At 35.2% G+C, this 9,073-nt stretch overlaps 3 non-coding genes across 3 annotated transcripts; all 3 read left to right on the top strand.

Annotated features, from left to right (window-relative positions):
* Positions 1 to 846: 846 nt before the first annotated feature.
* On the top strand, positions 847 to 2,841 carry LOC138914476 (small subunit ribosomal RNA). Its single transcript, XR_011420323.1, has one exon. It is a non-coding gene; the product is annotated as a small subunit ribosomal RNA (ribosomal RNA).
* A 623-nt stretch (positions 2,842 to 3,464) lies between these two features.
* On the top strand, positions 3,465 to 3,643 carry LOC138914480 (5.8S ribosomal RNA). Its single transcript, XR_011420327.1, has one exon. It is a non-coding gene; the product is annotated as a 5.8S ribosomal RNA (ribosomal RNA).
* A 398-nt stretch (positions 3,644 to 4,041) lies between these two features.
* LOC138914477 (large subunit ribosomal RNA) lies at positions 4,042 to 7,998 on the top strand. The gene has a single exon (XR_011420324.1). It is a non-coding gene; the product is annotated as a large subunit ribosomal RNA (ribosomal RNA).
* Positions 7,999 to 9,073: the final 1,075 nt, after the last annotated feature.

Raw genomic sequence — 9,073 nt, 5'->3', positions numbered from 1 at the left:
TAATATATACTTTTGTTATCAATAGAACAACATATATTAAAATCAAAATATTATCCGTATAAATTTGTTTCTTAAATGAAATTAAGACTTGGCTACGCGGTTAATATTATAAACCCATGATAATAAGGTGAAACAGAGGTCAAGTTTCTATTATATATAGAATAACAAATTGTTTCCGACTTTTATCGTTAATCTTTGGTGGCAGGTATATATGATAATTTATATTAAATTATTATATCCCCTGTCGTTTGGGCACAGAGTATCGCTTGCCGGTACAATGTGTTTACAAAAAGCATTATAATAAAATATAATTGCAATATTAGTGATCAAAATAATTTCATATGCGCTCGGTTTTATATCATATATTACCAGAGAGTTATATGGAAAAGATAAATTTTAAATTTATCATCAAAATGCAAATGATTTAACTCAATATTTATATTGGTTAAACAAAAATTGTACATGTGTGGATACAATAATTATGTATGTTGAACAAAAATGATATTTTAGAATGAAATATGTATATATAATATAATAAAAACTTATAGAAAGAACAATATATATTGAAAATTGTGTTATAAAAAAGTTGTACTTTTTCTTTAACATCAATTATAAACTTGTTATATTAGTGGCGAAACAAGTAAAAATTAAAGAACGTATACGAATGCCATATAAAAATGGCCGTATTCGAATTAAAATAGAATTATTTCACAAAGCAAAAAAAAAATATTGAATTAAAATCAATATTTAAGAAAAACCGAACATATAAAATGGAAATAAAATCTATTATATTTATATTACTAATTTCTATTCAAAAAATATGAATGAAATATGAACGAAAACATTATTCTGGTTGATCCTGCCAGTAGTTATATGCTTGTCTCAAAGATTAAGCCATGCATGTCTAAGTACACACGAATTAAAAGTGAAACCGCAAAAGGCTCATTATATCAGTTATGGTTCCTTAGATCGTTAACAGTTACTTGGATAACTGTGGTAATTCTAGAGCTAATACATGCAATTAAAACATGAACCTTATGGGACATGTGCTTTTATTAGGCTAAAACCAAGCGATCGCAAGATCGTTATATTGGTTGAACTCTAGATAACATGCAGATCGTATGGTCTTGTACCGACGACAGATCTTTCAAATGTCTGCCCTATCAACTTTTGATGGTAGTATCTAGGACTACCATGGTTGCAACGGGTAACGGGGAATCAGGGTTCGATTCCGGAGAGGGAGCCTGAGAAACGGCTACCACATCTAAGGAAGGCAGCAGGCGCGTAAATTACCCACTCCCAGCTCGGGGAGGTAGTGACGAAAAATAACAATACAGGACTCATATCCGAGGCCCTGTAATTGGAATGAGTACACTTTAAATCCTTTAACAAGGACCAATTGGAGGGCAAGTCTGGTGCCAGCAGCCGCGGTAATTCCAGCTCCAATAGCGTATATTAAAGTTGTTGCGGTTAAAACGTTCGTAGTTGAACTTGTGCTTCATACGGGTAGTACAACTTACAATTGTGGTTAGTACTATACCTTTATGTATGTAAGCGTATTACCGGTGGAGTTCTTATATGTGTTTAAATACTTGTATTTTTTCATATGTTCCTCCTATTTAAAAACCTGCATTAGTGCTCTTAAACGAGTGTTATTGTGGGCCGGTACAATTACTTTGAACAAATTAGAGTGCTTAAAGCAGGCTTCAAATGCCTGAATATTCTGTGCATGGGATAATGAAATAAGACCTCTGTTCTGCTTTCATTGGTTTTCAGATCAAGAGGTAATGATTAATAGAAGCAGTTTGGGGGCATTAGTATTACGACGCGAGAGGTGAAATTCTTGGACCGTCGTAAGACTAACTTAAGCGAAAGCATTTGCCAAAGATGTTTTCATTAATCAAGAACGAAAGTTAGAGGTTCGAAGGCGATCAGATACCGCCCTAGTTCTAACCATAAACGATGCCAGCTAGCAATTGGGTGTAGCTACTTTTATGGCTCTCTCAGTCGCTTCCCGGGAAACCAAAGCTTTTGGGCTCCGGGGGAAGTATGGTTGCAAAGCTGAAACTTAAAGGAATTGACGGAAGGGCACCACCAGGAGTGGAGCCTGCGGCTTAATTTGACTCAACACGGGAAAACTTACCAGGTCCGAACATAAGTGTGTAAGACAGATTGATAGCTCTTTCTCGAATCTATGGGTGGTGGTGCATGGCCGTTCTTAGTTCGTGGAGTGATTTGTCTGGTTAATTCCGATAACGAACGAGACTCAAATATATTAAATAGATATCTTCAGGATTATGGTGTTGAAGCTTATATAGCCTTCATTCATGGTGGCAGTAAAATGTTTATTGTGTTTGAATGTGTTTATATAAGTGGAGCCGTACCTGTTGGTTTGTCCCATTATAAGGACACTAGCTTCTTAAATGGACAAATTGCGTCTAGCAATAATGAGATTGAGCAATAACAGGTCTGTGATGCCCTTAGATGTCCTGGGCTGCACGCGCGCTACAATGAAAGTATCAACGTGTATTTCCTAGACCGAGAGGTCCGGGTAAACCGCTGAACCACTTTCATGCTTGGGATTGTGAACTGAAACTGTTCACATGAACTTGGAATTCCCAGTAAGTGTGAGTCATTAACTCGCATTGATTACGTCCCTGCCCTTTGTACACACCGCCCGTCGCTACTACCGATTGAATTATTTAGTGAGGTCTCCGGACGTGATCACTGTGACGCCTTGTGTGTTACGGTTGTTTCGCAAAAGTTGACCGAACTTGATTATTTAGAGGAAGTAAAAGTCGTAACAAGGTTTCCGTAGGTGAACCTGCGGAAGGATCATTATTGTATAATATCCTTACCGTTAATAAAAAAATTTGTTAATACAAATTTAATACAAATTACCAATATATATATATATATACATAATAATTATAATAATAATTATACCAAAAATATGATCTTAAAAGTAAAAGATCAAATAAATTTCGAACAAGCAAATCGAAATATTGTAATAATATAATATTATTACAAATAAATTAAATAGAAACAAACATAAAATTCGAACAAGCAAATCGAATTATTAATATAATAAAATATATTTTATATATTTATTATAAACTTTTGTGTGTATATGGACCATAATATACACGCGTTGCGAGATGTATTGGCCAACTAATTTGATGATGATCATACATTGGATAATGCAACAACCTAAAATATACAATGTTGTACCTGGTTTCAGGTTAATGTTTTATATAAAATTATCAATATATATTAACAAACAAATGCCATTACAAATAATACTTTGATATATATTGTTTATATAAAACTAAGACATTTCGCAGCATTTATTTTAGGTATATAAATACATTTATTGAAGGAATTGATATATGCCAGTAAAATGGTGTATTTTTAATTTCTTTCAATAAAAACATATTTGACCAAATTTAAAACCAATATTATAAAACTCTAAGCGGTGGATCACTCGGCTCATGGGTCGATGAAGAACGCAGCAAACTGTGCGTCATCGTGTGAACTGCAGGACACATGAACATCGACATTTTGAACGCATATCGCAGTCCATGCTGTTATGTACTTTAATTAATTTTATAGTGCTGCTTGGACTACATATGGTTGAGGGTTGTAAGACTATGCTAATTAAGTTGTTTATACAAATTTTATAATAAAATTTTATAAGCATATGGTATATTATTGGATAAAAATAATTTAATTATTTTATTCATAATATTAACAAATATATGAAAAACATTATCTCACAATAGTAATTAAACTTTGAGAAAAACGAAGAGGAATATTTTCTTTTTCAATCAAATAATACTGAGAAATGTCTAGCATAAAATATTATCTAGAATTGTCTCTTATTAATGATTTGAAATATGAAAAACGTTGACAATATTATTATTCTTCGTTAATTCGTTACAAATAAATGCCATTAATATATATATACGTCAGCTTTAAACGAATTTAATAAAATGTTTTATCATTATATATAAAGAATTAATTGCAAATAAAAGTTATATACAACCTCAACTCATATGGGACTACCCCCTGAATTTAAGCATATTAATTAGGGGAGGAAAAGAAACTAACAAGGATTTTCTTAGTAGCGGCGAGCGAAAAGAAATCAGTTCAGCACTAAGTCACTTTGTCTATATGGCAAATGTGAGATGCAGTGTATGGAGCGTCAATATTCTAGTATGAGAAATTAACGATTTAAGTCCTTCTTAAATGAGGCCATTTACCCATAGAGGGTGCCAGGCCCGTATAACGTTAATGATTACTAGATGATGTTTCCAAAGAGTCGTGTTGCTTGATAGTGCAGCACTAAGTGGGTGGTAAACTCCATCTAAAACTAAATATAACCATGAGACCGATAGTAAACAAGTACCGTGAGGGAAAGTTGAAAAGAACTCTGAATAGAGAGTTAAACAGTACGTGAAACTGCTTAGAGGTTAAGCCCGATGAACCTGAATATCCGTTATGGAAAATTCATCATTAAAATTGTAATATTTAAACAATATTATGATAATAGTGTGCATTTTTTCCATATAAGGACATTGTAATCTATTAGCATACCAAATTTATCATAAAATATAACTTATAGTTTATTCAAATTAAATTGCTTGCATTTTAACACAGAATAAATGTTATTAATTTGATAAAGTGCTGATAGATTTATATGAATACAGTGCGTTAATTTTTCGGAATTATATAATGGCATGATTATCATTGATTTTTGTGTTTATTATATGCACTTGTAGGATTAACAATGCGAAAGATTCAGGATACCTTCGGGACCCGTCTTGAAACACGGACCAAGGAGTCTAACATATGTGCAAGTTATTGGGATATAAACCTAATAGCGTAATTAACTTGACTAATAATGGGATTAGTTTTTTAACTATTTATAGCTAATTAACACAATCCCGGGGCGTTCTATATAGTTATGTATAATGATATTTATATTATTTATGCCTCTAACTGGAACGTACCTTGAGCATATATGCTGTGACCCGAAAGATGGTGAACTATACTTGATCAGGTTGAAGTCAGGGGAAACCCTGATGGAAGACCGAAACAGTTCTGACGTGCAAATCGATTGTCAGAATTGAGTATAGGGGCGAAAGACCAATCGAACCATCTAGTAGCTGGTTCCTTCCGAAGTTTCCCTCAGGATAGCTGGTGCATTTTAATATTATATAAAATAATCTTATCTGGTAAAGCGAATGATTAGAGGCCTTAGGGTCGAAACGATCTTAACCTATTCTCAAACTTTAAATGGGTAAGAACCTTAACTTTCTTGATATGAAGTTTAAGGTTATGATATAATGTGCCCAGTGGGCCACTTTTGGTAAGCAGAACTGGCGCTGTGGGATGAACCAAACGTAATGTTACGGTGCCCAAATTAACAACTCATGCAGATACCATGAAAGGCGTTGGTTGCTTAAAACAGCAGGACGGTGATCATGGAAGTCGAAATCCGCTAAGGAGTGTGTAACAACTCACCTGCCGAAGCAACTAGCCCTTAAAATGGATGGCGCTTAAGTTGTATACCTATACATTACCGCTAAAGTAGATGATTTATATTACTTGTGATATAAATTTTGAAACTTTAGTGAGTAGGAAGGTACAATGGTATGCGTAGAAGTGTTTGGCGTAAGCCTGCATGGAGCTGCCATTGGTACAGATCTTGGTGGTAGTAGCAAATAATCGAATGAGACCTTGGAGGACTGAAGTGGAGAAGGGTTTCGTGTGAACAGTGGTTGATCACGAGTTAGTCGGTCCTAAGTTCAAGGCGAAAGCCGAAAATTTTCAAGTAAAACCAAAAACGCAATATATACAAATCAAGCTAATATAATATACTTGAATAATTTTGAACGAAAGGGAATACGGTTCCAATTCCGTAACCTGTTGAGTATCCGTTTGTTATTAAATATGGGCCTCGTGCTCATCCTGGCAACAGGAACGACCATAAAGAAGCCGTCGAGAGATATCGGAAGAGTTTTCTTTTCTGTTTTATAGCCGTACTACCATGGAAGTCTTTCGCAGAGAGATATGGTAGATGGGCTAGAAGAGCATGACATATACTGTTGTGTCGATATTTTCTCCTCGGACCTTGAAAATTTATGGTGGGGACACGCAAACTTCTCAACAGGCCGTACCAATATCCGCAGCTGGTCTCCAAGGTGAAGAGTCTCTAGTCGATAGAATAATGTAGGTAAGGGAAGTCGGCAAATTAGATCCGTAACTTCGGGATAAGGATTGGCTCTGAAGATTGAGATAGTCGGGCTTGATTGGGAAACAATAACATGGTTTATGTGCTCGTTCTGGGTAAATAGAGTTTCTAGCATTTATGTTAGTTACTTGTTCCCCGGATAGTTAGTTACGTAGCCAATTGTGGAACTTTCTTGCTAAAATTTTTAAGAATACTAATTGGGTCAAACCAATTAGTTCTTATTAATTATAACGATTATCAATTAACAATCAATTCAGAACTGGCACGGACTTGGGGAATCCGACTGTCTAATTAAAACAAAGCATTGTGATGGCCCTAGCGGGTGTTGACACAATGTGATTTCTGCCCAGTGCTCTGAATGTCAAAGTGAAGAAATTCAAGTAAGCGCGGGTCAACGGCGGGAGTAACTATGACTCTCTTAAGGTAGCCAAATGCCTCGTCATCTAATTAGTGACGCGCATGAATGGATTAACGAGATTCCTACTGTCCCTATCTACTATCTAGCGAAACCACAGCCAAGGGAACGGGCTTGGAATAATTAGCGGGGAAAGAAGACCCTTTTGAGCTTGACTCTAATCTGGCAGTGTAAGGAGACATAAGAGGTGTAGAATAAGTGGGAGATATTAGACTTCGGTTTGGTATCGTCAATGAAATACCACTACTCTTATTGTTTCCTTACTTACTTGATTAAATGGAACGTGTATCATTTCCTAGCCATTATACGGATATATTTATTATATCTTATGGTATTGGGTTTTGATGCAAGCTTCTTGATCAAAGTATCACGAGTTTGTTATATAATCGCAAACAAATTCTTTAATAAAACGGTGCATTTATGTATTTTTGATTTGAAAATTTGGTATAACTCCAATTACTCAGGTATGATCCAATTCAAGGACATTGCCAGGTAGGGAGTTTGACTGGGGCGGTACATCTCTCAAATAATAACGGAGGTGTCCCAAGGCCAGCTCAGTGCGGACAGAAACCACACATAGAGCAAAAGGGCAAATGCTGACTTGATCTCGGTGTTCAGTACACACAGGGACAGCAAAAGCTCGGCCTATCGATCCTTTTGGTTTAAAGAGTTTTTAACAAGAGGTGTCAGAAAAGTTACCATAGGGATAACTGGCTTGTGGCGGCCAAGCGTTCATAGCGACGTCGCTTTTTGATCCTTCGATGTCGGCTCTTCCTATCATTGTGAAGCAAAATTCACCAAGCGTTGGATTGTTCACCCATGCAAGGGAACGTGAGCTGGGTTTAGACCGTCGTGAGACAGGTTAGTTTTACCCTACTAATGACAAAACGTTGTTGCGACAGCATTCCTGCGTAGTACGAGAGGAACCGCAGGTACGGACCAATGGCACAATACTTGTTCGAGCGAACAGTGGTATGACGCTACGTCCGTTGGATTATGCCTGAACGCCTCTAAGGTCGTATCCGTGCTGGACTGCAATGATAAATAAGGGGCAATTTGCATTGTATGGCTTCTAAACCATTTAAAGTTTATAATTTACTTTATAAACGACAATGGATGTGATGCCAATGTAATTTGTAACATAGTAAATTGGGAGGATCTTCGATCACCTGATGCCGCGCTAGTTACATATAAAAGCATTATTTAATACAATGACAAAGCCTAGAATCAATTGTAAACGACTTTTGTAACAGGCAAGGTGTTGTAAGTGGTTGAGCAGCTGCCATACTGCGATCCACTGAAGCTTATCCTTTGCTTGATGATTCGATAATAAACATAAATTTAATTGTGTTTATTTTGTTTGGCTTTTTTAAGTCAGAATATATATATATATAAAATATATATATATAAAATAATAATTATATTTAAATAAATTTTATTTAAATATATTTAACAATGGTAGCCATATGTATCGTCATCCTATTAGTGACGCGTATAAAAATATTCTAAGTCCGAACATGCAAATAAGAGACATATGCAAGTATATGTACTTCTTAAGGTAGCCAACTGAATCGTCATCCTATTAGTGACGTGTATACAAATATTCTAAGTCCGAACATACAAGTAAGAGACATATGCAAGTATATGTACCTCTTAAGGTAGCCAACTGAATCGTCATCCTATTAGTGACGCGTATAAAAATATTCTAAGTCCGAACATGCAAATAAGAGACATATGCAAGTATATGTACCTCTTAAGGTAGCCAACTGAATCGTCATCCTATTAGTGACGCGTATAAAAATATTCTAAGTCCGAACATGCAAATAAGAGACATATGCAAGTATATGTACCTCTTAAGGTAGCCAACTGAATCGTCATCCTATTAGTGACGTGTATAAAAATATTCTAAGTCCGAACATGCAAGTAAGAGACATATGCAAGTATATGTACCTCTTAAGGTAGCCAACTGAATCGTCATCCTATTAGTGACGTGTATAAAAATATTCTAAGTCCGAACATACAAGTAAGAGACATATGCAAGTATATGTACCTCTTAAGGTAGCCAACTGAATCGTCATCCTATTAGTGACGTGTATAAAAATATTCTAAGTCCGAACATGCAAGTAAGAGACATATGCAAGTCAATGTTCCTCTTAAAATAGATGATTGAATCGTCATCCTATTAGTGACGTGTATAAAAATATTCCAAGTCCAAACATGAGTTATATGGATATGAAAATAATATTAAGTTCTAGTATGGATATGAAAAAAATGAGTTATATGGATATGGGAAAAATAACAAGTTCTAGTATGGATATGAAAAAAATGAGTTATGTGGATATGGGAAAAATAATAAGTTCTAGTATGGATATGAAAAAAAATGAGTTATATGGATATGGAAA

This window comes from Drosophila takahashii, unplaced genomic scaffold, assembly GCF_030179915.1.
Source record: "Drosophila takahashii strain IR98-3 E-12201 unplaced genomic scaffold, DtakHiC1v2 scaffold_21, whole genome shotgun sequence".
In the NCBI taxonomy this organism is placed as follows: Eukaryota; Metazoa; Arthropoda; class Insecta; order Diptera; family Drosophilidae; genus Drosophila; species Drosophila takahashii.
This window is presented reverse-complemented; position numbering and strand designations above follow the sequence as displayed.